General features: G+C 43.6%; 1 long non-coding RNA gene across 4 annotated transcripts in view; it reads right to left on the reverse strand.

The window, feature by feature from the left end:
* Positions 1–24,136, reverse strand: part of LOC102165717 — a 101,207-nt gene that overhangs the window by 51,852 nt on the left and 25,219 nt on the right. For 3 of the 4 annotated variants that reach the window (XR_002341748.1, XR_002341747.1, XR_002341746.1), the window contains exon 3: positions 22,367–22,498. This is a non-coding gene — a long non-coding RNA (uncharacterized LOC102165717). Of the gene's footprint in view, positions 1–1,067; positions 22,499–24,136 lie in introns of those variants that run through there. The other variant, XR_002341749.1, reaches the window with a different exon arrangement.

The raw sequence follows: 24,136 nt of genomic DNA on the forward strand, positions 1-24,136 counted from the left end.
GAAGGGAAGAAATGTGCTGGAGAACAGTGCTCTTCTGTCCTGCTAGCACCCCACGTCCCCATGGCCACGATCTGTCACTGGATATTTTCATGCCGCTATCAATAAGCTTTACACAAAAACTACCTGGAGGCGGAATCTGACTCTGGTGTTAAATACCAGAGAGTATAAAGTCTCCTGCCAAGGACACACTTTTACAACCCTACATTCCTCCACCAGTGATTCGTATTCCTTTCCTTGTCAGATTAGGAAGAGGTGGCGGGGTACCATCAGTGGGTGGAATGTCAAAGGTCCTAAGGTCTGATATGTTTTTCACCCACTGGCCAAAAGACATCCTAGGGTTCAGGAGATCAGTTCAGCTTATTTCTTACACCATTTTGATAAAGGAGAATCCTTTGTAGTTTATGACCTCATTTCTACATTATCTTCTTGATCTTCACAACTCTGCTGCGAAGTAAGCAGAACTGGTATGATGGTTCTGAGTGTGCAGATAAGAAACGGAAGATCAGAGACTGAGTAGTTGGCCTGGGTTCCCATTGTAATTTCAAGAGCTGGGTCTCAAGTTTTTTGACTGCCAGTCCAGGGTTCTCTCCAAGATCGTCTTTTCAGAGCAACTTGTAAGGGCTGTGCTCATTCTGAAACAGCTGTTCAAATGATGACTGGCAAGTCCTCTTACAAGTAACATCCTTTTAGAAAGGGGAACTTTTGGCAACTTGATAATTCCTTTGAATGGAATTATACTCTGTTCTCTCTATAATGGTCTAGAGTAAACTTTATTTTTAGTAGCTTAATTACAAAACGGAGCCACGTTTATTATGTTACTTTATGCCTTTAGTACAGTTAGCCAGTCTAAGGCTGTGAAGACTTTTAAAATATTTGAAAGGCGTTATTGAAGGAAAACTTGCATTATTTGTTCAATCCAAGAAATATTTATTGAACATCATGGCAGTACTGTCCATGGCATTAAGACAAAAGTGGTCAATACAAGGTCCCTTCTGTAAGGGGCTTAAAACAGAAGTCAAGAACAGGTAAAAGCACATAGTGCATGAAGAAATGCATTAGGACAAGGGCACAAGGTTCTGAAAGCACAAGGAAAAGGCACTTACTCCAGTGTTAGAGGTCAGAGAAGGCCTTCCAAGAGGAATAAAGTCAATGCCAATAACTCGGAGAAAGATCTTGCAGAACTTTTCTATCCTCGACTATACCTCTAGGGCCACCAACCCCTAGAAGCACACCATGCTTCTTTGCTTTATCTACAGTATGCCCTTTGCCAGAATATCTTCTCTTGAACTTGATTGCAGTATCATCTTCATTCTTCAAGGCTCAGATTTCATGTTGTCTCTGTTAGGAAGCCCTCTCTGATCTTATTTTAAGAAACCCAACTGAAACTGACTTAAAGATTCTAAGCACAAGATTCAAGCTCTGTTACATTTCCCTTGGCTTTTCAACCCCTCAGTTATATTCCATCATTAAAAGATCACTATGTCCTTTTTTGAGCATTTTAAAGATAAGTCACAACATCCACGACTTGAATGTTACTGGGGAAGCCTAAAAGGGGAAATTAGTGCCATTCCTGAATTCTTCCAAGGTTTGTGTTATTACGGCATCTTGGTCTTGAACCAAAGCCAGAGGACTATGAGGCCGTGTCACTCCTCGGGTCTACTGGATCCTGGTTGGTGTATGAACTAGCCTAAAGTGTAACCACCGTCTGAATCCTTGGTCAACTGTGGCAAATTCGGGTGAAAACATGTCAACAATGCATGAAATAAGACCTCAATTTTTCACTCTAAAATTATAGACTGGTTCTTTCGGCCACCATCAAATCACAAATGGGACTGGAAGAACTTTTCTTCAGAGTGATATCAAGGGGACTGAAGAGACGGTATTCACATTAGAGTTTGACAAACTCTCCGGATGTCCCAACAATAAGTTACAGATGCTTAATCCTAAATTAAGCTACATATAATGTAGCCTCTACACGTGGCAATTTTCTATGATTTGAGGAAAATATTTGGTAGCTCAACCCTCTCTAGAAATGACTGGCAATGGTTCTGCTCTGTTAAACATCTTGGTCAGTTTTTCATAAGGGACAGGATCATCCCAAGAAGAACAACAAGAGATTTTTTTTTTAATAAGATCAAGAAACTAATGTGAATTTTCCTCTAGACATGTGGGTATGATTTTTATAACAGTGGAAGAAATAGAAAATCAAGGGACCTGTATTCACATTTGTATTCATTCCATCAAACCACTTCCTGGCTTTTCATAGTTTGTGTTCTTGCTTTGTTCTCCTTTGTTTTGAAAAGAAACCTCATCAGTTTTTCTGTGGCATGCCATTTTATCTCCTTATTCTGCCTGCAATAAGATATCAGCCTAATATTGGCAGAGCAACGTAACAACAATGATTCTTTGTTCCCCTCAAAAAAAAATGCATAAATAGTACATTATTAAAATAGAGACAGAAGTGTGTTTCATTTTATTTGCTAGTTACTTAGTGAATATTGTCATGGAATCAGGTCTTTTACAGAAGGCAAAGTGAAGCAGCAATACTGTGCACCTGGATCTTGCATTTAACTCTGAGTATTTACCAAACAGTGACTCATAAATCAACTCACTTTGGGTAGGATGCAAATGTGGCTTGAAATGATGGAAATGTGGCTTGAATCGTATAGTCTGCTTTATGGAACCTCCACGTCACCAAGCACCAGACAGACTACCTTGTTGGATCTCTGAGGGCTTCTGAAGAAAGGGGAAACCGAAACCAGGGTGGGCTTAGGAAAGATGATAGGTGAGTTTTGAAGAAAAACAGCAAAAGAAAAAGGTCATAGAAGAGAAGCTGGGAAGCCGAAAGCCAAAGCAAGGAACTTCATAAGCAAACTGACAGTTAACTCCAGATTTTAAATCAAATGCATGCTTAATGGCTGCCAGGGTAAATGTTTTACTCCTCTCAGATGGGCTCTTATCTATGTCTAACACATTCATGACATCTGAAGCTGTTTTTGCTTCATAGGAGAAATTTCCTCAATTTTTTAAAGCTATGAATGGCCTAGATTGTATTTTTATAGTCACATAGTTGAAATCCACTTCATCCTAAATCACATGCAATTTGCCACACACCATCTTGATGTGAAGGTTGAAATCCTGAAACCCTCATTAACTCAGAGCCAACTAAATTCTGAGTCTGTGGGAAGATAAACGGACATCGATAGATTATGCTTGTGTGGTTTGTCAGGTCATGGTCAAAGGAGGGGGTGCGCCTATGATGGGGCAGAGACCAAAGGTAACAGGCAGCAGTCTTCAGGGGACCCTGACATGGGAGACACACAACCACCTCTGCAGGCCTTCATGGAGAGCATCCTTAACACCTCTTACCGCGGGGAGGTGTTGGTGAGCCCTGTGCTCGGTAATTAAAAGGAGGGCACAGCCTACAGGTACATCATCAAACTACTATTTTAGAACAAGATGCCAGAGACCAAGTCTGTGCAGGGGGAGCGTAGCTTCAGCCTGGGATCCATCACCATCCTCAGCCGGCTTAGCTCTTCAGGTCTGGGCTGGTGGCTGTAGGCTGAGCTGCCTCCTAGAAACTACCCTATGTTGCTCCCAAGTCTGGAGAGAATACAACCTGGGTATGCCCCAGCCTAGTAGAATACCAGGCAAAATTCCACTCTCGGGAAGGTCCAAGGAGCTCTGGGAGGCAGCTCACTTAATCTAAGATGGGAAGGAGCCTGTAATAGGGAAGAAGACAGTAACAGAGCCCAAGGGCTCAAAGAGAGCAGTAGGAGGTGGCATGAGGTTGCAGCATCCTGGTTGTTGCACCAGCCCTGGCCCAGTGATCAGGTCCAGGTAAGGAAGAGCAAATAAGACCAAATTCTGAGATGGCTGTTGGAATAAATGCCTCAGCTCCGTGGAGCCCAGGCCTCACACTGAGCGCAGGGTGATATTACTGGGAGGGAGCCCTCTCCCTGGTCCACTTTAGACCCCCTGCACCCTTGGAGCACTGCTGAGACCCTAGGAGCAGAACGAGACTCCACGGCCAGGAGAAGAGAGGCAGCCTCTCCCCTGGGACCCTAAGTATTTCTCCAGGGAGGAAGAGAGGGGATAGTATTAGGGCTCTTATAAGAGTCTTTTGAGAAAAGAATATTTGGAGTTATTAGTCCTAACTTTCTATTTCTGAACATGTATGATTTCCTCCCATTTCCATTATCTCTTTCAAAACAAATGACAGCTGATTGCATATTAGTCTTCAGAGAACATAAGCAACAGGTAAAAACCAAGTCCCACTCCACAAACCCTATTGGCAAAGAGCAGAACAAAATCATACAGGGGACTGTAGAGGGTCAAGGGTGGAGGAGTTGGAGACTAAGATTTTTGGGTCCTGCATGAAAAAAAGAAAACAGTGTGCAGATCCTGAAGATCCCCAGTGAGGCTTGCTAAGAAAAATAACAGAAGTGTTGTCAACATTGGGAGAAGGAATTTTTTTCAAAGTGCATGGAGAAGCAAACTGTATACAGCCATCTAGTGGGATTTATTCCCCTCCATTCAACTGATATGCTCATTTACTAATAAATCTTAGAGAATTTGGCCATGTAGATTTCTTTTCATCTCCTACATACAAATACCTACTAATGGTTTTTGACAAAATAATAATTCTAAGCCCCTGTAGGCCCTCTATTGGCAACATCTTGGAGCCATTCACTGAGTTACCATGGAGGCTTTAAAGTAGTAAAATCGCATTTCTTCTGATATTCAGACCCTTATGGAGATTCAAACAGCTCTTTCCAACTCTTAGGACCAATTAGGGAGGTGATGCTGTGCTCTGAATTCAGATTGCCAGAGGGTTTTCTGTCAGGCCAGGAATCAATAGGGTCCAAACACAAGGGAACCCCCTAAAAGCAAAAGAAATTGTGCATTTGTGTCTGCACCCAGCAAAGCACTCAGAAAACATGCAGCCTTCTCTTGCTCTGTTTGGTTTTTGTGGAGGAGCAATACTTAGGATTTGTGAGGAGGATACTGTTGGGCTTGAAGCAAAGACCCCTTACTCTTCCTTCTTGCCTTCGTGTCTAACTCGGGCTCCTCTGCCTAAGTCTTTGCAGGGATCCATGATGTAGTGGGGACCCCCGCCAGACCAGAAGCACAGTGGGACTTCCTCAGTTTGATGCACAAACTCCAAGTCAGAGAAACAAATTAACTGTTTTTAGAGTTACCTGCCAAGCAAGATTCCTCTTTTCTTTCTCTTTGCTTCCTTCTCCTTCCTAGTTCACACCCATCTGTCTGGGCCTCACTTAGCTTTTCGTGCTATTTCTCCTCTTGACTGGGCTGCCCAGGCCCCACAGCAGGCTGCCTCCACACTGACACTCAGAACAGGAAGAAGTGACCGGAGCCCTAGACTCGCCTTTTTTACTCCTTTGTATCTCGCTTCCTCCTCTTTTGGTGTCTTCTGACTTGCACCCAGGGAGTGTTGTATGTTTCTAAAGCACACCCACATTCCTTACCTGAGCCATGAGTTGGGGGTTAAAAATTAATGTGCTTACAAAGCAGAGTTGGCATGTTGATTAATACTGCCTATTCCTAAATAGGTAATAAGACACACTGAGAAATACACGAGGATATTATGGGTAGAATAGCATCATCTTAAAACTTTTTTCTAAATCCTGGTTCTTGCACAGTTGTGAGAAATATAAACTCTCTTGGCGTTTGTCTCTCCAACTGATTTTTCTGGCTCTAATAGAGAATTAGAACAAGAAGCAGAACATGAGAGCTCCACTGTGTGCAAAAGGGAATTGGTGAGATCCAAGAGTCCCCTGTGGATGAGATCTACAAAAACCTGAGTATATGATTCCATCCATCTGCTGATCCATCTCTCTGTCTACTGTTTGGCCAGCTCTATCTTTTTCACACACATAAGAGGCATCATGCTGTTGGGAGTTAAATTTCTCTGCCTTATGGATGGAGTTTACTCCCCTTGCCCTTCCTACCACCGGGATAAATCGGATTCCTCTTCTCTAGCCTACAATAGCCACTTCTGAGGATCACAATGAGCCCTATCCCTGTGTTTTGGTATAAGTATCCCTACAGGCCTTGGTTTGTTTTTATTGTTTGTTTTTTGTTTTTTGCACTCCCTTGGCATGCAGAAGTTCCCAGGCCAGGGATCAACCCTGTGTCACAGCAGTGACCCAATCTGCTGCAATGACAGTGCCAGATATTTAACCCACAGGCCACCAGGGAACTCTTAGACCTTGAAATTCTGAAAGGTAGACTTCTCTTCTCTCTACTCTCCCACCTCTCCCCCAGCTTTGGAACCTGGGAAGCCACAGTGAATAGCTGCCAAGGGGACCCCCACTGCCAAAGGAGAGAGACCAAGAATGCAGGTGACCATGAGAACACGAAACAGGAGATGGAGACCAATGAGGATCTCAGGAGCGCAGCCTCTCTGCCTGATGCACTTGACTTTTGTGATCAACATAAAGACGACATCCAGAAAAATCTTACCTACTTTATCTAAAAATTTGAAGAAAGAGTAATGTAAATATTCATTGAAAAGGATCCTGATTTTTAAGAAATAGGATAACTTGACAATTTTGCACCCATTTGTGCATACCTCTTCAGTTTGACTTCCTTTGTTGATGTCAAGCACAAACCTGCAAAGCAACACTGGGCTGCGTGACTCAACACAGTCTGAAAGTCTCAAGCACATCTTGATCTATTATAGGAAATACAGTCTCCTAGAAACAAAGGCAACTAGATTTACCAGCCACCTTGGAGACATGCTCATCAGATTCATTCCTGTTTAATATGTGTTTCTTAATTATTCATCAGCAAGCTATAAGAGTTCATTATGAGAAGAGGTTTCTTTTGGATGTTAACTTGCAAATAAGTCGGGAAGAAGTTTATATACACTATTTTTGAAAGTTTATGTACATAAAATCTAAGATTTTAGCAAACCAAGATTTTATTTAGAAATAAAATCTTTATAAAGAATAATCCGAAGGCAATCACCCTGACTTAAAATCATTTTTATCACAAGTTCATCTTCTGTGAGCTTCTCTAGTAAATCTAGAGGATGAGATTGGACCTCATTATGAACTACTTATAGACATCATTTGAGATGATGGGGAAAGTAATTTGAAGAATTCAGAGCCTGGTAATGAGTTTCCTTTGAAGTTGGGGAGGGATGGCAGTGGGAACCAAATTTGAGATAATTGCTGGTTGTCTCCAAGGAGTCCAAATGTTGACGAAGCTTCTGTGTTGAATAATTAAAGAGACTAACCTCAGAGGAAGATGGCGGGACATCATCAGGAATGCCTGGACAATTAAAAAGGTGGCATCTTGGTCCAACAGTGCGTTATTTAGCTTTCTCCTGATCTTCCCCTGTCTGCTCCCACTTCTGTACTCACTGTCTCTTCCACTGCAGGCATTGAGAAGGATAACTAAAAGCCTGGACACGATGGAAGATACCTGCTTAGGGAACCCTTCTGCCTGAGGTGCCCTTGAGTCCCTCTCCCAAGCACATTCAGTAGGTCAACAAATGCTTTCTGAGCTCTTTGACGTTTATAAGCTCTGCATCTTGGTCATATCCAATCAATGCTTCCCTAGGACACCCTTTCCTGAGAGAAAAATGCAACTCCAGGCCTAGTTTTTTCTTCCCACTCATTCCTATCTCTGCTGTGTAGCTCATGAGACCTTAACTCTGTTTAACCATGTCACACCTGGAATATTCTCCCAGGAATCTACCAAGAGACATCCAAGTCCAAGTGGCCTGGGTAACCTTACTCCAATCACAGGTGCTGCTTGGCACAGCTATGGGGCCAGGAGACCCTAAGGGAGAGTAGGGGGAGATGAGCTCATTCCTCATGGCAGTTCTCCGAGTACCCCTTTGTCCTTGAGGCATCCTGTAGCCATGTCAGCCAAGCACCTAGAGGTAGTAGAGAATGAAGAGCATAGCCATGATGGCCCAGGAGACAAGGTCAAAGGCATGACCTCATCTTACCTGATACATCTGCAATGACTATTTCCAAATGAAGTCCTATTCTGAGGTATTAGGGGTTAGGAGTTTTAACATATAAAATTTGAGGGGACATAATTCAATCATAGAAACATCTAAGTTTGTGATTCCCAAATCCTGGTCCAGGGCTGAAGTAGATGGAAACTGCACCATCCATTGCAGATCAGTCTCCCCCAGATGGTCTTGTCAGCCCAAGTTACAGCCCTCACTAGATGACCCTGCCTCTTGTAGAGAGAGCTTCCTACATCCCCGCACATGCTTTCCACTGGACAGACACTTGATTTGTCACTGCCTGCTCTCCTGCAACCCAGAGAGAGGGCAGGAGAAGCGGCTGGGGGCATGGTTCTTGTTTTTTAACTTCTCTTGGACACTCAGAATTTGGAGTCTGTCAAGAAGTGGGCCAGCAGAACATTTTTCCTGGGTGCCAACCTATTAACTACATGATCTCTTCAAATCACTGACAATGAAATCATAGACAACTGCAATGATCACGATGAGCGGGATGGTGCAGTCCTCAAACAGCACATTCAAATAACAACAGATGTCTCCCCGACTGTCTTCAGAGGAGAACAGATGCACTAACTGCAGGATTTGGGTACTGCCAAATAGGGTTTTTGAGGTTGGGACACATTCAATAGCACCAATCACTCAAAGCCAGACTGAGTTCTCCCACCCATTTTCCTCCTCTCAGTAATGAGCCCCCACACCCCCAACAAAGGCTGAGTGTATACGTACTACCAGTGTGACCATAGTTCCAAATGATGTTATAGCCTGGGGCACCCCCAAGTACCAGCTCACACTGGAGATTGCAAGTTCAGGTATGATGTTTCCATTTTCATGGAAATCTTGAGAGACTGGATTTTCCATACAAAAGATAATTTTTTAAATGCAGTTCCCATAAGCTGGACATTTGGGCTCCACTTCAGATCAAAGAACATAAATCTTCAACAAACTTGAAACAAGGAAAACATGTATCTGAAAGGTGATATGATTTAACTAAAAGTGCACTTAACTGCTCTGCATTCAATAATTTTTAATCTATCTTTATAAACACACTTACGGCTTTATAGTTGTTGACTGTGGGACTTTGGAGGGTCCTGCTTCCTACGCTCTAGGGTTACATTGTCCTTTCAATGTATGAAACAATAGTAAGAAGAAATAAGTTTGTTTTTAATGTCCTTACTTGGAAAAATGTAAAAATTGGCCATCGTGGTGATCTGCCTCCTCTTTCTACTCACACATAAATTAGTTCTTTGCTGGGCTATGAGAACCAGAAAGCTGTAAACACTGGCCAAACTAAAAACCCAGAGACGGTTCAGATGCTACAGTTGACTGGAAAGAAGACTTCAGTAAATATCTGGGGAAGTGAGTAAAATAATAGACCTCATCAAGACACTCCTCTTAATGCACAGCCCTGGCTGATTCCAAAGACCCTTAACCCCATCTGAAATGGAATCTGTCCACCATGTGAGGGTCTTTACTCCTGCCCTTTGTTCCTTGCTGCTACCTTGAGCTTTACGTACCCTGCAATATTTTTCTCTTCTGTGACTGCCAACCAGTGAGTAGGCTGTCTTCAGACTGTCTAAAGAGCAGGAAGCAGATGGAAAATAAATATAGTTGAGGAGCTCTGGGGGCAAAGCTACAGACAGGACAAGAAAGCCAAGAAATAAACAAACAGGAAGGAGACTGGTCTCTGTGCCTTTCATCCCTGGCTCTGATAGATAAGACTTAATCAGCAAGACATCAGTGGGGCTCAGTTTCAGATTCTATCCAGGGTAGGTTCTTCTTTTGAAAATCTCTCTGCATTTTTTTAAAAGGATGAACAAAATGAGCTCTTAATAAGTGATTACCATTCATTTCAAATGCTATCATTATTACAACAGATATATAGTATGCAAGAATCTGAAATCAACTTCACAAATACTGCACATGTATACAGTGCAAATGGGTTAAAGACAGAAACATTGACTTAGGCGGATCTTCTGTGTATCGAAGCAGAGCTGCAGGCACAGGTCATGGAAAGATTCTTAAATGACTGGAAATACTGACTGCACTGGCTTCATCATTCTTCCTGTCTCTACTCTTCCTTCTTCCCTTTCCCCTTGTCAAGCACAGTTTTAATGACAGAATCTGAAACCAATCATTTATACCTCATAATATACTTAAGCCAAAGCGTTACCTCTGTAGTCATTATTCTTACTATAATACTTCATACTCTTGGTAAGCCAATTCCATTTTATTTTCTTCACTAAGAGTTAATTCCTGACAACCTCCTCTTACTGTTTGATATGTCTTCGAAACTGCCCATCTTAGCCCCAGACTAAATGCCGCCTCCTTCCAGGGGTTTGCTAGGTGACTGTACAATGATCAGCACACTGGAGCTGGATTACCCAGGTTCAAATCTTGACTTCACTATGTCCTAGTTGTATGACCTAGCCTGTGATTTTAAGCCTGAGATTCAGTTTCCTCATCTGTAAAATGAGAGTAATACCAGCACTACCTTCTTCATAGGATTATAGTGAAGCTTGACTCTAGTAAATAATAAAGCTTTTGGAACAGTGGCCAACACTTAGGGACTAGCTGGTATTAGTGTTTTCATTGTATGGTCAGGAATCATTAACAGTGGATATATCTTCCTTGATACTAAGTAAAGGAAATTTTTAAAACTGGCTCAGAAAATAAGAAACTTCTCATTTCTTAAGGTCAGCATCTTTTTACAGAATTGTCTCCATGATCGGTTTATACCATATAAGACTATCTTGGTAACATTGTTTTTAAAAGTATAGTGTGTCAAAGAAGCTTCAGATAGAAATACATGTAGGATAAAGTCTTTCAAATTTTAATCTTTTTTCCAATATTAGCAATTATCTGTTGTTACTCACCTATAATCTTATTGCATCTAGTAGATTCTGATTCCATACATGTCTTACTTTGTACAAAATCTGTTTGACTCACCATGATCAATGTAAAAATATAACTGAACAGGATTTTTTTTTTTTTTTTGAGGGGAAAGAGCCAAGGGTGAAAATACTTGACTTCATCTTCAAATAACATTTACCACAGTTCACAGCTACAACATGGCACAATGGCCAACAAGAAGGAAACCACCCCTATTAGACAAGATTTTCTGGCTCTGGCAAGTTGTGTCCTATATTTTCAAGGTCTTACTGCCACTCTGTGCAATTCAACAAGATACATTTTGATTCTGATTCTACCCCAATCCAGTGCATTCACATGTCAAAGGAATCATAAGAACTGTGAGGTGAAAGGGGAATGGTGAAAAGACCTTCTACCCCTGGTCACCTAGTGTAAGTGACATTCTGCTTGGTCTTCCCAAATAAGGCTGGCCAAAGGCAAGGATTAATTCTGATTTAAATTAATTGCACTTTTAGTTTCCATTAAATATAAGTAAAAATAAATTTTATTATGTTTTAATTTGTAGTCTGAAAGAGTAAAGTCTGAGGAACAGCAGTAATGTATGCCCCTTGCCTGAGGGAACAGGCTTTTCCTGACCACCCAGGTCAACTGTGGGTTCCTGTCTTGTCCATTGAGTCCAGTCATAAAGCTCCTGGGTACGTCTCTTCTGCAAAACTCAGATCAGAATATTTAACGACAAAGAATGGTTTATGGATTAACTGCCAAGGGTTCTGAGACCATTAACAGCTTGATAAATGCTAATGAGACAGGTCAGGAAGCTGCTATTATTCGTTCACCTAATATAGATTATTCCACCCACTCTGTACAACCGCCATAGGTCTTGTTGTTTAGAGACCAGTTTTTCCATTGTATTGCCATTCTGCATTGTCCTCCAAGTAATTATAAAGTCTTGAGTTTTCAACCATCACTGCTGAGTCCATCTTTAAGGCCTCTGTGATGATCAGAGGGAAGGTAATCTGCCTAAAGCCTTGGATTTGGCTTGGAATCACCAGGCGTCATAAGCCTGTAAGTTGTAACAAAGACATTTTAATAGTTACTTGAAGGAAAAATCAGCTGGGAAGAAAAACCAGGCTGAGGGGGAAGAGTGAGGATGATGATTATCTTCTAAGCTTCAAATTAAATCCAGCAGTTGGGCCAAACGCCTTAGAAGTACTTTAGAAGAGACTTTAGAAAATATAGGCTTTGCAATTTCTTTGATTCACATCTTTCTGAATCTAAACATATTTGAAACAAGCTAGGAAAAAAGAGAAGCACTGCAAGCACCTCTGTCCTAAGGAAATAAAAACATGCTGCATTTACCCAATGTTGCCCTGGGAAAAAGAAAATAAATGTCACTTTAATATTGGGTTACAAAATGTCCAGCTCCAGTCCCACCTGGGTCCTGACTCCTTCAGAGTTCCTGAGAAGGTCCTCGAACCTATCTCTCCATCACTTTCTCCCTCTACCTGGGGAAAAAAGGTAATTAAAACAACTGTCTCATACCTCACAAGTGAGTCATAAAGATGAGAGCACTGATTCAAAGATGAAAGGCTCAATATAAATTCCAGGGTTATTCTCAGGACATGAGTGTGAACAGACAGATACGTCCTGATTAAGCAATATCTACCTGTCAGTGGACCTAGACTAGGATGACCTTGACATGCAGATGGAAGAGCAGGAGTGCCTTGGACTCAGAATCACAGTATCTCAGAGCCTCTCCTTGTCATATGCCACTTCACTGTCCATACTACGTAGCTCACTGTGAAGATGGAATGCATATCTGCTAGGCCCCCAACCCTGCAAAAGACATACATGTTTATCCCACTCAAAATGTTGCAAAGCTCTTCTAGGTCTTGAGATACAGGAATTAAATAATATATAGCTCTTACCTCTTCAGAGCTCATATTAACCCATGCATTCTCTATGTAGCCTAGAGAGAGGTGAGTCTGCTAGAGCTTAGAGCATCCCGAAGAAAGAACTTCCTTTAAAAAAAAAAATCTACCCAACAATTGTGTAGCTGACTTCAATTAGCAACAACTATATTAGGCTATGACATGTACCGTGAAGAATTGAAATGTTGTCATTTTTCCTGTTCTCAAATCAAAAAGGTAGTGAATCTACACCTGCAATTACCACTGAAAATATTTTTAAAGGGGCTAAGCTGAAAGCTCCATCACTCTGCTCTCAGAATCAGAAAGTTGAAGGGGTCCTTCAACCCAGATGACTAACCAGTGTTTGGCAGTTGACTAGCCTCGAGATGATCTCCAGCCTGGCCAGGGGTATAGAGAATGAAATACTTTGTGTGTCTTGACACACGAGGGACAGCATGCCAAATTGCTCTACCCTGCCATGGGTCCCTGCCTTCCTCCTGATATTTGGGGGTGAGGAAATGAATGACAAGTTAGAGTGATGCCTTGAAAGCTTGTCAAGCTACACCTAAGTCATTTGAAGCAGCTGTCCCAACCCTGTTTTAAAGGTCACTAGGCCCTGACCTCCCTTAGAAACCTAAGTCCAACATCTGACCCATTTAGAATTGCAAAACCTTCCCTATGTGGAAATAGAGAATAACAGTTGAGCTCAGTTTCTAGTAATCTCGCTATAACTGTCACACCTTTCATTTTCCAAACTGTCATCAGTTTGGCTTTCTTCAAAGGACATCTAATAATTGATGATTTTTCTTAAAAATTCCATCCAGTTTTGTCATATCTTTTTAAAAATATTTAAGCTAGCTGGGAGAATGTGGTATCCATTTCCTCATCTTTAAAATGAGACAAGATGATTAAGATTCCTTTTGTGAAGGATCTCAATTCTTGAGAAACTCTGCACAGTAGTCTAAAGCAAGGATCAGCCCACTTTTTCTGTAAATAGCCAGAGAGTAAACATTTTTGGGCTTTCTGGCCATGGGGTCTCTATAACACACTACAAGGCCATTGTAGGGCAAACATAGTCACAGCCAATACATAAGCAAATGAATGGAGCTGTGTTCAACAAAGCTCTATTCACAAACACAGGTGGCAATAGATTTGGCCTGGAGGCCATAGTTTGCCAACCTCTTGTCTAAGTTTAAAAAACAAGCTCTTACTCTGTGTATTCATGCCACCCTTCCTGCCCCTGTGTCTAGGCTCAGATTTTCTGAAATGACCCACAACCATTCAGCAATCAGTGGACTTAGAAATTCCTCAGTTGCCTATGTATATAATACACATATACACCCACACACACAAAGAGGGTCAAGTTGGAGAGCCAAACTTCAAGAGCAGAATGTTTTTACCTCCTTCCATTCCTGATTTTCAGGATGAGTGGAAGCCTACATTTTTGTTTCCTGTGTTTTGTAATGAGACTCAATTATTTTAAATTTCTTGAGCCATGTTTGCCAATAGCTCAGTACAGTTAAGGAAGAAATTTCTCTGGTTTGAAGTACAGTTGGTCCATAGACCAGGAGCCACAGCAGCGTCTGGAAGCTTATTACTATGTGGGCTGCTTTCACACTTGGGCTGCCGTGGATAATGCTGCCATGAATGTGGGGTACAAATCTGTTCAGTTCCCAGCTTTCAGTCCTTAGGGGTTCATGTCCTCTGTGTCATTTTAATTAGCTTTTACCAAAATGCCTCCCTCCATCCAAGAAGACCATTCTTTGAACCTAGTGTGTATCCTTGAAAGAGCTGTCATCAGCCTGCTAAGAGAAGAAGTGCAAAGCTCCTGGTCACCATCAGCTAACCCAGCAGAGCGACAGAAGTTGTGGTCAAAACGTCCCAAGTTCTTACTTTTTAATGTCATGAACTTCAAAATCCCTAAGAACTTCTTTGAAAAACATATGGCATGACCTCCCAAACAGCAATTAGGTAGCAGGTGAAAAGACAGCCAGGCTGGGTAGAGCAGGACATCTCAAGGTGGGCCACCTGGGTGTTTGGTGCTCAAAGGGAAAAATGCTGGAGTCCAACTGAATAGAGCTTCTCTGATACCATCACCCAGGATAGAGAGGAGAAGATGTGAGAGGAGCAGAGCTAGTAGCTCCCATATGGAGGAACAACTGGACTCCTAAGGATAGAAGAACAGGCCCTCCATGGCATCCTGGGGCACAGGAATACAAGAATTACAGGTCTAGAGTTGCCAAAAGTGTGGGATTTACAGTGCAGCCTTGAGAGGCAATGTCCAGGTCCAGAGAAGATAAGGGAAGCAAAACCCCTAGGGAGAACCTGGTGATGGAAATGACCGCTCTCACGGGAGTTCAGCCCAAGGCTCAAAAGAGGTGCAACCAGTGCCAGAGCAGGAAAGACTTCTCTCTTAGTGCCACAGGTCAGGCAGCATCTGCGGGCTGTGTCCCGGCCCAAGCCTCGAGAGTAGATGTTAGGTGGAGTCTCCAGAAGGACTGCAGCCACAGGAGACCCAGAACAGAGGGTGAAAGAGGACTTAACACATGGAGGGATCACACACCACGTCCCACAGGTCACAGGGCCATGTATGTTGAACAAGACTTGGCAGAGATCTTCCCTGAATAGGTCAGTCGGGTTCAATCACCCACAATCCAACTGCCCCATGCCAGACTTCAGCAGACCACAGTATAAGGCAAGAAAGTAGCCAGAACCAAGGAGTTTGGGGATAAAATCACACTTCTCACATCTGTTCACAACCCACTTTCACCTTCAGTTGTACCATCAAAGGGTGACACCCAGATCTTACCAAGCCAGAAATGGCATACCGACTTCCTTTTTGAGCCACTCTTGATCCGTTTGCAAATACCCCATTTGGCACTGATTTCACCAGCTTACTCATCCACACTAGGCACTGCCCCCACAGCTGGGGCACAGCTGTGACTAAGATAACTCCCCGCCCTCAAGAGGCACACATCCAATGAGGAGACCAATCATGACAAGGCAATTACAAAAGAGTGGCCAGAGCTATGAAAGACACTGAGGGTGAACTAAAGGCACAGAGAGGGGGGTCTGTAACCCAGGAGGAGCAGACAACCCAGAGGACCAGGACCACTCAGCAAGTTTGTATTAGTTTCCTCTTGCTGCTGTAATAAGTTAACATAAACTTACTGGCTTAAAACAATACCAACTTCATTTATCTTAGAGCACCTGAGAGCAAACATCCAAAAATGGGCTTTAAGGGGCTACAACCAAGGTGCTGGCAAGGCTGTAATCCTGCTGCAAGTGCCAGTGGAGAATCTATGTCTTGGCTTTTTCAGTTTCTCAAGGCCATGTGCTTCTTCACTGGCTCAGGGCCTCCTCTCAACAATGGCATCACTCCAGCCTCTGCTTCACTGTCCCATCTCCTTGCTGACCCCACATTCCTGCTTTCCTCCTGGAAGGACCTTGTAATTACATTGAGGTCACTTGGATAATCAAGGATGCTCTCCAACCTCAAGATCCTTTAACATAATCACCTCTGCTAAGTCCCTTTGCCATGTCAAGCAACAGGTTCAGTTCCCAGGGACCAGGCTATGGTTATCCTGGGCATGGGGGAGGGAGTATCATTCTGTCCACCATGAAATCAATTCCTTTAAAAATGACTTACTTAGGCAAAGGATTTTTCACGTCATTATTACCCTCCTGAAAAGACCACCTTCTTTTTTTCTTGATCTTTTTTTATGGAAGAACACGCACAAATTTTCTTTTACTTGGAAACCTGCCACAAATCACCTACATGTGAAAATCATTGTGGATGATATCAGCAAACAGCAGGCATCTTCTGCAAAGCCTGTGCTGATTTACCATTACCGTTTCTCCACAGTGTTTCTATAGTGAGTCACTCTGATTCTCTGACTCTCCAAAGGCTGATTTTTCTCATATGCTGGTCCCATTACTCCTTTTCCCTTAGGTAGCAACTAGCAAGCCCCCTGAGTGCAGACATGACTTTTCATGAGCTGATAAAACATGCATTAAGTCAATTTTAGTTTATAAATTAGGCCAAGGAATAGAATGCAGAACTATTTCCTGAAATTGTTTATTTGTATCTATAAAATCATGACTTGAAAGTCTTGAGTCTTGCAGTGTATTTATTACTATATTTCTTTAATTGTGGGGTGTGATGGAGGAAAAAAATGAATCCAAATTGGCACCAAGAATAAACTCTGCTCAAATTCTCACAGATGACTAACGGTATAACCCGAACAAAAACCTGAGCCTGTGGAATCCAGACTCAGCACTTTTTGCACCAATCATGCTATCTCTTCTATGTCATTCTTCTTTTCAAGATTTAAAAAGAAATAGGAATACAATTGAGTAAGTGTTTGTCCTGAGTTTCTTCACTGAAAACCTCCCACCAATAGTAGTAATCAGTGTTCTGTGGAGTCCTTCCTGTTGGTGGATGTTTGACTTTCTGAAATATAAACAAGTTTCAACAAGAGGACAGAGAATATGTAATCAATATACCTTGGCTCCTGTTCAGAATGGCCATGCCTCTGGTACTTGATATCTTTACAGAAAATGGATATCAGAAAGGAAGATCGTACTTCATTTAAAAGCAGAACAACAGATGTAGGGGCTATGGTGTCAGTGAGAATCAGTTACATATCTAATGAGAGTCTTTGTGGATAGCAAATAATGACAATATGGCAGGTCTTTCATTTCTCTCTAGAATTCCCCTGAGTGGCTCCTCCAGATGCCCTCCCCCTCCACAGCCTCTTTCTCACAGCCAGATGGCCATGGAGTCGAAGGGTAGGGGGAGATCCAGGCCAGCCACCACCAGCTCCCTGGATGTTCCTCCTCCCCACCTCAAAATTGCTGTTCCCCTTCTCCATCAGGTGTCATCCCCTCAGCTTTGTCCAGTTGGCTGCCTTCGCCTGATGGACTCGCACACTAAAACCCCAAGTCCCCACCATAGTATGAAACTCATAAGCCATCTCCTGCCTCACTGTGCTCTCCACTCCAGCTGTACAACTCACTAAGATCCCTCCATTCCTTTGCACCCACTGATTTCTCTGCCTGCATGGCCACTCCTCCATTCTTTGCCTGGAGAACTCCTAATCATCCTTCAAAGCCCAGCTCAGCAATGACCCCTATAATGCTGTTCCCAACCAGTGGCCCTCCTCAATAAAGGTGCTGCTCTTGCTCTGTGCAGCAAGAGCCCCAGCCTTTCCCTCCTGGAGAGCAGAGCCCTTAATACCAAAACCTTACCAATATCTCCCCACCACTCTGGCTCCCTCCAAAAGTTCTCAGACTGAGAATATTTTACGAGCAGGACCTGTTCCTTTTATCTTTAAATCCCTCAGCACTTACCACAATCCTCAGTACTTAGTAGACACCCAGTAAATGTTTGTTGAGTGATTGAAAGTATGTTCATCTTTCCGTTTAAAAAAAAAGTTAATATTTTCTTTCCATCACTCTGCTACCTCCTAGGAGGGCTCTCCTACAACTCTGCTTCCCTTTCTCAACTAGTCTCAAAACCCAGGCAGCACCTTCTGCAAGCTGATTTTACCTGACCCCTGAATCTGCTTTACTGAAGCTAGATGATTTCCTGTCACCTCATCTATAGCTATAGTCGATCCTGGCTGCATCTCACACCCAATCTGCTTACCCTTCTGGGCACCCAAGGGCTTTTACCTTCCTGCCTTTTGCATCACTGCCTTCTCTTATTTTAAATCTAGAGTCGATGCCCCCACCTTTGCAGCTTTCCATCCCCCCTCTGTGTCTCAGCGTTCTTCCACCAGCTATCCCCTGCCACCTTTATAAAAGTGCTAGCCCCATGGGGCTAATAGACGCAAACTATCGCATCTGGAATGGATAAGCAATGAGATCCTGCTGTTGAGCACTGGGAACTATATCTGGTCACTTGTGATGGAGCATGATGGAGGATAATGTGAGAACAAATGTATACATGTATGTGTGACTGGGTCACTTTGCTGTGCAGTAGAAAATTGACAGAACACTATAAACCAACTATAATGGAAAAAATAAAAATCATTTAAAAAAATAAAAAGGTACTAGCCCCAGAACCTCAGGGCAGACAGCCTGGGAACATGCATAACTTGAAACAAGCCTCTAGAAACAAGATTGCAATTGAATGAAGTAATGTGTCTACACACTGAGCAGGAAACCTCAGCCCTTCATAAGGGCTGTCCTACCCCATCCTGGACCACCTTCCTCCAAACCCCACCCATTTCCCTGCCCTTTCATTGACTCTGGGCAACGTTGTTGTCATATTTCTTACACAGTGTCAATGCCTAGGTCAGAAGCTCTCAAGGTGCTGCATCCAACTCAGTTATGAAAAGGAGGGGCTCCCACACACTTTTCGCAGCAAAATGAGAAAGATAAAGGCAGACAGAGCAGTAAACCTTCCAACACGTTTCTTCAACTTAAAGCACTACCCTTCCAAGATCATATGCCGCCTGCCTTGTATGTTAAAATGTCCTTTCTGTAATGAAACAGTGGTCATTTTGCTTCCTTTACGTCAGGATCCTTATTGGGGAAAATCAAGAATTCATAACTGTAAATGGCCTGAATTTTCTTTTTTGAAAATGATGTTAGCCGGTCTGTTATTGCAGATTTCTACAAGGGACCAGGTGGTCTCTGCATTCTGACCACATCAGATGAAGACCTTATTACATTTTTGTAGACCTTTACAGCATTTTAAAAGTAAAAACACAGGCAGAGACAAAAAGATGTTTGTTATAAGATAGACCTACTTGAGATGTTTGCAGCCTCTACTGTTTTTAAGAAGGCATACGTCACCCTATGGATTACACAAGAGATGGATTTTTTTTTTTTTCTGTCATGAATGGTCTCCTACTTTCTGTTTGGAAATGGTGCCCTTGGCGAGAAATGATATTCCTTCGAGGGCACAAAGGTCCAGACAAGCCCAGAGCCTTTCTGTTTATTCACATCTTCCAATTTTTCAGTGGTCATTTGCCTTTAGTTTACCTTTAAGTTTTGTAGACACACACGTACTAATAACAACTGTCATTAAACACACACCCTGACACACATATACATGCTTTAAAGCAGGCAATTAATCATTTCTTCCCTCAAGACCATATTTTACAGTCAGAAACCAATTGTCAGCACACATGCTCCTAAATAAACTGACACACATACCAGCTAATAGATTAATTTGCATGAAGAAGGCATCGTGGGAAGAAAACCTGTGCTCCCAGATTTCTCAGGCAGGTGCTCAGCCTTTGAACATAAAGATCAGCCCTCCCGGCTCCAGCCCTTTGGGAACACTGCCCAAAATTACTTGTAATTGAAAACACGGATGATGCTAAGATAGTTCTGCAAAATAAGAGCCTATTTCCTCAAGGTAACCTAAGAATAGCTTGGCTCAGGAGGGGCCAGTATGAGCTTTTGGGGGGGTGGGGGGGAGTTGGTTTTGTCTTCTTACATCTGACTTTTCTAATAGGAGATAACTATGCAGTAGTGCTTTCCAGCTCCCTTGCTGCCATCATGCATTGTTCTTCCTATTTCCCTGTAAGTGGGGTAAGTTTTAGTTCCGGGGGAAACTGAAACCTAGTATAACTAGTGTTCAGAGCGGGGGAGGCTTCCCATGTGCACACGTGCTCACTCTGGGCCCCTCCCTTTGCCTTCAGAGCTCCTGTGACCCCTGCCTCACCTTGTCTCTCCTGCATTGGTCTTTGACCCATGCCATCAGCCCTGCTGAATGGCAAGTTGAGCTCCCCTAGACATCTCTTTATTGAGGGAAGGGCCCATGGGAGTTTGCGCAGACCTCCAGAAAAGGGCAACTTAGGGTTTGTTTTCTATTCCATTCCACCAAATCATCCTTGTTAGAGCAAAAATATAAAGGGTTGGCATGAGGTGGAGGGGATGGACATGACAAAATATTAGGCTTCCAAAATTCATAAAAAAAACTATTTAGTTTTATTTTCCCTAAACAAGGATCATCCATGCTTTTTCCAAATAGAATTCTCAAAATTAACAACAGGGGCTGCAAACCAGCCCTGTTGTTCCCCTGCTGGGTCCTCAGAGAAGAGAGGCTAAGAATCGGTCGGGGGAGGCTGCTCGCCTGGGAATGAGGTCCCCAGCTTGGCCAAGAGGTCCAGCAGGGCGCTGACCCTCTGTTTTACCTATCCTGCTGGTGTAATCCTTTGGTAATCCCACCTGTTTTCAAAGACACCCTCCTCATTGTTCTTAACTCCCACCAACAGAGGAGGGGAGGAGATTAGGCTCCAGCTGGCCCAGCCACTTCTTGTTCTGGAACCTTAAGAGGTAAAAGGATTTCCCGTCCCTTCCGTAACAGGAGCAAGGCCTTCCCTCACGGCAGGGGACCCGGTCCCATTCTGCAGCATTACCTCCAGAGAGTCAGCCTTTCTGAACAAAGACCCAACTGTCTGTACAGTACGGGCAACTCTGCCTGGAGTGTGGGGCACACCCTTCTGCAAGCCCAGACCTGCAAGGAGAGTTCCGCATTTCACTGCAGGAAGCAGGACCCGTGGCTTCAGGCATCATCAGTCACTGTGAAGTGATTAGGCTTAAAAAGGAAAAACTAAAATGCAGTTCAAGTCCTGCCCAATAAAAATAAGCACTTTTTCTCCTCAAAGTAGCATTTTCCTGATTCCAGGCTGGAAGGTAAGAGCTCACTGTACTGCCAGGAGCTGGGGGAGATAGAGAATGTTTCTCCTTTTAATTGGAACTCCCACAAATATTTGGGACATGGCACAGTCAGAGGGAACCCCTTAGAGGAGGTGCTGATTGTGGGAGGGTCTCTACTTAGACCCTTCCACCCAGAAAGACACACATTAGGAGGAGGATTAAAAGCAAGAATAACTTGGTGGGGGGGGGGGGGTGTCGGTTTGCTGCTTCCAGGAATCTTCCATTTTTTTTTTTTTTTTTTTTTTTTTTTTGTTGTTGTTGTTGTTGTTGTTGTTTTGTTGTTGTTGTTGTTGTTGTTGCTATTTCTTGGGCCGCTCCTGCGGCATATGGAGGTTCCCAGGCTAGGGGTTGAATCGGAGCTGTAGCCACCGGCCTACGCCAGAGCCACAGCAATGCGGGATCCGAGCCACGTCTGCAACCTACACCACAGCTCACGGCAACGCCGGATCGTTAACCCACTGAGCAAGGGCAGGGATCGAACCCGCAACCTCATGGTTCCTAGTCGGATTCATTAACCACTGCACCACGACGGGAACTCCGGAATCTTCCATTTTCCATTGGAATGTCATTCAGCACAGCTTGGCAAATCCTGTTTTGTGCTAGATTCAGCCAGGGGAGCAGTGGCATGCTCCCCACCCCTGCCGCTAGCACAGGGCCCTCCAGCCCAGCAGACAGGGCCCAGGGAAAGCTTTCTTTGCCCGAAGGGCTGCCCCCTACAGGTGTTCCTCAGAAAGGGTGCAGGACACCAGCTAGTCAAATCCATTGACCTTCCCCCTAGTCTATGCCTTTGAAGTAAAATTGTCTCTAGCACAGGAAAAAGTGGCAACTGGAAAATCTTCAACTCCGTCCTTCCCGGGAGATTATATTTCCTGCCGTACCAGGTGGAGAGGAAATCACTTACATAAAATTGGATTAATTTTTTTTTTTTTTGAAGTCTCCTGGTCCAACAGAAGCATCTTCTATCAGTTGGCTCTTTCCCAAACTTCATTTGCTCCTTAATCAGGACATCTGGCTCTGGCGTGAAGATCAGAAACTGAAACAGAAGCAGAAAAGAGGCTGTCATTTTTTTGTCCTTGCTCTGCGCTTCCTCCTCACCCCCTCAGCTGGCATGTGCTCACACAGGTGCGAACCTAGACGGGCCTGCATCTCCTTCTCCATCAGTCAACTGCTGAAGCCTCACACCTAAGTCCCACCATCTGTTTTCATCTAAAGTCTAAAAATGGGAGAGAGGAGGAGGACTGACACATTTCATCCTCGTTGGCTAAGCTGCAGAGTTGAAATGCAAGTGTGTTCTTAAATCAGGGGTCGTTGTTACTGTTGTTCAGCTTGGTTTCTTAAAGGAGGTTCGTGTCTCTCCAAAAGGAGCCTTTGCAAATCTGCTCTGAGTTGCACTGAATGACCAGAACGCCTGAGTGGGGTGAGGGCGGCAGCCTGGCCTGGGGGAGGTAGAGCTCAAGCCCGTTAAGGACAGTGTCCCCATGGAGGCCTGGAGGAAGAGCCTGGCATGGGACGTCAGAGCCGGGATAAGGCAAAGAGGGCACTCCCAGCTGGGGGCTGGCAGGAGGGGTGTCGGAAGAGAGATGTCATGTGGCAGGAGGGAACTGTGGCCCAGACGGCCAGTCAGAGCCTGAGCATCTCGAGATGGGGGTCTGACGAGGGGAGAACCCCCTCCAGAGCTAGGTGCTCACGTTTCTGGGCAGTGCCTATCCACCAGCGTTGGTCTTCACAGAAGTCTAGATCACCCAGAAAGACTTTTGGTTCTTAATTACAGCACCCACACCTTGTGTGGCCCCAACTTTGGAGCTTTCTTTCTGCTCGGCATGTCCCTTTCTCCTATTTGTATCGGGATGTTAACATGGAGTAGGCATATCCTAGGCATATCACAGTACAGTTAATCTTCTCTACGGCAAGGAGAGTCCCACCAGCCACTGACTGAGGTCCTACATTATGACACCTCGCTGTTCAATTTCCCTCCCTCACAGACCTCTGAGTTTCATGAAGCATGGAATCAAATGTGCCTCTTAACAGAATGGAGCTCTCTAGAGCACCTGTCGGGGGCGAGTTGAAGATACTCCAACCCATTCCCTACTTGGCCTCACTTCCTCCGCCCTGTGACATGTAAAAATATGTGTTACCCTCACTTACATTGTCCCAGGGCAAGGCGCTCTGTCAACACGGAGGTGCAACCTCCATTAGGCTCCCCTTTCCAGGGACTGGCTCATAAAGTAAATCCAATAAACAAATACTTCTCGTTATAATTCAGTGTAGCACGTTACCCAATAAAACTGTAACAGGCATAACACAAGGAGCCCTATTTCAGGAGAACGGTTTGACTGTTCGTAGCCTGTGATCTTATCGCAAAAATGTATCCCATGTTTCAAGTAGGCTTAGAGCTAGTTCCCATGTTGCCAAATAATAGCTCTTGGTGTTTTTGTCTTCAAATAATATTTAGTCATAGGAACAGGTCTTCCATTTGCTGTGCCCCATTTCCATAGGGATGAAAGAACTGGGCAGGAGGGAGTGGCGGGGGGACAGGAAGAAAGCAAGCATTTACTCAACTTGAGGTGTTATTTCTTCCTCTAAAATAGAACTCTAAACTTTTTCTGCACTTCTGTTCCAGTTTCCTCAAAAAAAAAACAAAAACAAAAAACTTGTATTTATATATTTATAT

Source organism: Sus scrofa, chromosome 2 (assembly GCF_000003025.6).
Source record: "Sus scrofa isolate TJ Tabasco breed Duroc chromosome 2, Sscrofa11.1, whole genome shotgun sequence".
Taxonomy (NCBI): Eukaryota; Metazoa; Chordata; class Mammalia; order Artiodactyla; family Suidae; genus Sus; species Sus scrofa.